This window comes from Stegastes partitus, unplaced genomic scaffold, assembly GCF_000690725.1.
Source record: "Stegastes partitus isolate 25-593 unplaced genomic scaffold, Stegastes_partitus-1.0.2 Scaffold340, whole genome shotgun sequence".
Classification (NCBI taxonomy): domain Eukaryota; kingdom Metazoa; phylum Chordata; class Actinopteri; family Pomacentridae; genus Stegastes; species Stegastes partitus.
Window position 1 is genome coordinate 1,611 of NW_007578071.1, and position 5,470 is coordinate 7,080.

Below are 5,470 nucleotides of genomic sequence, written 5' to 3' on the forward strand. Positions count from 1 at the left end.
TTGATGCTGTGACAGAAAAGGCAAGATTACGCATGCTCCTTGATAATGAATATGCCAGATCAATATATGGATCTACTACCTCCAGAGTAACTGCACGCAGCCCTCATTCTGACCGTCTCTCAGAGCCACCTAGCATCTCAAATAAGAGAGCAGAAACAGCCGCACAGCTAGCTGCAAAGAAAGCTGAAATAGAAATGGAAGAAACTATTGAAGCTCATCGTCAACAACTGAAAAAACTTGAAAATCAAAGAGACATTGAAGTAATGCAAGCAAAGCTGAAAATCTACACTGAAGAGGAGATTAAAGAGAAAAGTGAGAGATGTGCACACTGCAAAGCAATTCCTACCCTATCTACCTATTACATTCAATGTGATGATCAGCCAATCACAAAAAGTGAGTCAGCCATTGTACAGGCAGTTCAAGAGTCAATAGCTCTCACTCGGTTACCTGTTCCAGAGCCTACTGTGTTTTATGGTGACCCTTTAAAGTTTGTAGAGTGGAGCACAAGCTTTAAAGCTCTTATAGAAAGGAGATGCTCAAATCCTGCAGACAGGCTATTCTATCTGCAAAAATACATAGCAGGAGAGGCTAAATCTACTCTTGAAGGCAGCTTCTATCGTAAAGACGAAGAAGCTTATAAACAAGCATGGGATAGGCTCAACACAAGATATGGACATTCATTTGTAGTGCAACGCGCTTTCAGAGAGAAACTCAACAAATGGCCAAAAATTGGTGGTAAAGAGTATGTCAAACTGAGAGAATTCAGTGACTTCCTGCAAACATGTAGCAATGCAATGCCTCACATAAATGGTCTACAAGTGCTAGACGATTGTGAGGAGAACCAGAAGTTGTTGGTCAAACTCCCAGATTGGATAACGTCCAGATGGAATCGCTATGTAACAGAACAGCTGGATAAAGGCAAAGACTATCCAAGCTTCAAAGACTTCACTGCCTTTATCTCTAAAGAGGCACGCATAGCTTGTAACCCAGTGTCGTCCTTACATGCTTTAAAGCCGCCTGCAGAAATCCCAGTCAGAGAAACAAAACGCACAAAAGCAAATGCCTTTGTTACCAATGTAAGAGCTTCAGACACCTCAACCCTCACAACTAAGCCCAACGTAGAGGAAACCAAGCCAAGAGACACTGATAAGCAAAAGAAAAGAGACATACCACCACAAAATTCAAGCACAATCAAGTGTGTTTGCTGTGGAGAAAACCACACCATACATAAGTGTCAAAAACTAACAGACATGTCTGCGGATGATAAGAAAAAATATGTTCATGAAAACAAACTTTGTTTTGCATGCCTGAGGAAAGGTCATAACTCTAAAGACTGTAAGAACAGAGCCATGTGCAGCATATGCAGAAAGAGCCAACCAACTCCTCTGCATGAAGACCGCTCTCCAGTACACAAACCTGCACAAAGCATAGCAGAAGAAAATATGTCCGCACTCTCTTGCTCAGTGGAAGGAGGTGAGAATGGGAGCACCTCAATGATTGTGCCAGTGTGGATTTCAGCAACTAATGCTCCTGACACTGCAACCTTGGTGTATGCTCTATTAGATACGCAAAGCACCCACACGTTTGTTGATCAGGAAGTGTGTGAAAAGCTGCAGACAGTGTCAGAGCCAGTAAAACTAAAGCTCGCAACCATGGTCAAAAGGGACACTATTGTGAAGAGTCAAAGAGCACAAGGACTTAAAGTCAGAGGATTCTTCTCTAATACGTGCATTGACCTACCTCCAGCTTACACAAGAGACTTTATCCCACTCGAGCGCACGCACATTCCTACCTGTCAAACAGCCAGCAAATGGAAGCATCTTGCAAACATTGCTCAAGAGATTCCCCCTTTAATGGACTGTGCAGTTGGATTGCTGATAGGCTATGACTGCTCCAGAGCCCTAGCTCCCAGAGAGGTCATCACTGGAGATGACAACGAGCCTTACGCTGTTAGAACAGACCGAGGCTGGAGCATTGTAGGAGGGGTACCACAGTCTGTCAATGCAAGGGATGTAACTGGCCTATGTCATCGTGTGCCGGTGAAAGAGATACCCCCCATAACTCCATCTGCCATTATTAAGGTACTTGAGTCAGCTTTTGCAGATACCAAACCAAGTGACAGTGATATATCACAAGAGGATATCCAGTTCCTCCAAATCTTAAAAGAAAGAATCCATCAAAACGAGCATGGTCGTCTTGAAATGCCTCTTCCTTTTAAAGCACGCCCCCAGCTCCCTAACAACAAAAGTCTGGCTCTAGTCCGTTTAAAGCACCTCAAGAGGAAACTGGACAAAGATCCTAAGTTTAAAAATGACTATGTCAAGTTCATGGAAGGAGTTCTCAGAGACGGTGATGCTGAAAAGGCAGAATCACAGCCGACAACAGGAAATGTCTGGTACATACCACACCAAGGCGTCTACCACCCGCGAAAGCCGGACAAGATCAGGGTGGTATTTGACTGCTCTGCAAAGTTTGAAGGGGCAGCTTTAAACGACCATTTGACGACAGGGCCTGATCTCACAAATGGCCTGACAGGAGTGTTATGCCGTTTCCGTAAGCACCCCATTGCAGTTATGTGTGATGTGGAGAAGATGTTTCATAGGTTCCACGTCAGCTCAGAGGACAGAGACTATTTAAGGTTTCTCTGGTGGGAAAATGGCAATACAGACTTAGAGCCCACAGAATACCGCATGAAAGTCCACCTTTTCGGGGCATCCTCATCCCCAGGCTGCGCTAATTACGGTATGAAACATCTGGCCAATGAAAATGAGAAAGAGTACCTACTAGCAGCTAACTTTGTTAAAAAAAAACATTTTTATGTGGATGATGGCCTCGTAAGTGTGGAAACTGTTGGAGAGGCAATTGAGCTTGTGAAAGAGGCTCAAGCTCTATGTGCCAAAGGGAAGCTGCACCTTCACAAGTTTCTTTCCAACAGCAGAGACGTTCTAGACTCAATCGATGTAACAGAACGTGCGGTTGAAATAAAGGACGTTGACCTCAACTACAATGACCTTCCAGTGCAACGAGTACTAGGTATAAGATGGAACGTAGAAAATGACAACTTCTTCTTCCAAGTGACACTCAATGAGAAACCACTGACACGCCGTGGTATTCTCTTTGTTGTAGCATCTCTGTACGATCCCTTAGGGTTCCTAGCCCCTTTCATTTTAGAAGGAAAGAGAGTGTTGCAGGAAATGTGTCAGAAAGGCATTGAGTGGGACGATCCGCTACCTACTGAACTGAAGCAAAGGTGGGAGAGTTGGATGAAAGATTTAGAAAATCTCAAAATGATTCAGATCCCCAGGTTCTTCAAGCCCACGAACTTTGGTGAAGTCTTGAGAGTTGAACTTCATCACTTCTCTGACGCAAGCAGTCATGGGTATGGCCAGTGCTCATACATCAGATTGGTGAGTGAACAACAAGTACACTGTACCTTACTCATGGGCAAAGCAAGGGTTGCACCAACCAGAATAGTCACCATTCCAAGGCTAGAACTAACAGCGCCTGTAACCTCAGCTGCTGTGAGTTGCATGCTAAAAAGAGAACTAGAGCTCAAAGTCGACAAAGAATACTTTTGGACAGACTCACAAGTAGTTCTAGGCTATATTAACAACGAGGCCAAAAGATTCCATGTTTTTGTAGCCAACCGTGTCCAGAGAATTCGTCAAACTACAAACCCAGAACAATGGTACTACATTGACACGGCAGAAAATCCAGCTGACCACGCCTCACGTGGCTTAAAAGTAGCTGACCTCACCAATTCAAACTGGCTCACAGGTCCCAAATTCTTATGGGAAAGAGAGGTAGTAACAGAGCAAAGCATGCCAGAGCTGCTGGTGGGAGACCCAGAGGTGAAGGCCATACAAGTGCTGGATACTGAGGCTACACAACAATGTGACATTACAGAACATTTGTCACGGTTCTCAAAATGGGCTACTGCAGTTAATGTTGTTGCACGCATCCAACGAATGCTAAGAGAATAAAGACATCAGAGCCTCCAGATGTGGAACAAAGGAGACGAGCTACATTAACCCTTGTCAAACTTGCACAAAATGCCTTTCAGGAAGAGCTGAACACACTTGAACAGAAAGCAGGAAAGTTGGCCTGCAATAACAGACTCTATCAGCTTGATCCATTCCTCCAGGATGGTGTAATGAGAGTTGGAGGTAGGCTGAGAAAGGCATCCACGCATTATGAGCTCAAGCATCCCATAAAATTCCCTAAAGATGGCGCTATTACACAGCTCATTATTGCGCACTATCACGACAACACGCAGCATCAAGGCCAAGGTCAAACCTTAAATGAGATCAGAGCTAATGGTTTTTGGATTGTTGGAGGAGGTAAAGCAGTAGCTAAGTACATCAGACAATGTGTGTGGTGTAGGAGAGCTCGTGCACCACCAGAGGAACAAAGAATGGCAGACCTGCCTAGTGATCGCACAGACCCTTCCCCACCATTCACCTATGTAGGCATGGACTGCTTTGGCCCCTTTAATACCAAACAAGGCCGCAAAGTGTACAAACGCTATGCCCTTCTCTTCACATGTCTCAGCTCTAGAGCAGTTCATTTAGAAATGCTGGAAGACATGACAACCGATGCGTTTATCAACGCCTTACGCTGTTTTATAGCTATCCGTGGAGCCGTCAGACAAATCAGGTCAGATCAGGGATCTAACTTCATGGGAGCAAAAAATGAAATGACAAAAGCTCTACAAGAAATCGACAAGGACAAAGTGACATCATACTTAGCAAATAAGAAGTGCGACTTCCTCATGAATGCACCAAGCTCAAGCCATGCCGGAGGCGCATGGGAGCGCCAAATCAGGACAGTACGAAGTGTGCTGAGTAAAGTTCTTGCCCAAAGTGCTGGAAGGCTGGATGACGCATCCTTAAGGACTTTTCTTTATGAAGCCATGTACATTGTAAACAGTCGCCCACTTACTGTTAATAGCATCAGTGATCCCACGAGTTTAGAGCCTTTAACACCAAATCATCTTATCATCATGAAATGCGCTCTACCATTGCCCCCACCTGGCAAGTTTGTTCAAGAAGATGTGTATGCCACAAAACGCTGGAGAAGAGTCCAATATCTGTCAGAGCAGTTTTGGAATCGGTGGAGAAAAGAGTATCTCGCTAACCTTACTCTTAGACAGAGATGGCATGCCCCTAGACGCAATATGAAAGTTGGTGATATTGTAATTGTCAAAGATGACAATATCCCTCGTAATGAATGGACACTTGGCAGAGTTGTCGATGTACACGAGGGTGATGATGGACTTGTTAGAAAAGTGACACTGCAAGTTGGAGACAAGAAACTGGGAAAGAGGGGTGAACGCTTACATAAGCCATCTGTTATAGAGAGACCCATTCAAAAGTTAGTTGTTCTTGTGGAAAGTAGTTAAAGAGTATAACCTACTGTTATTGTACTGTTAACGTAACTAAAGAGCCATGTTGTTCATTTTCTGAATGTG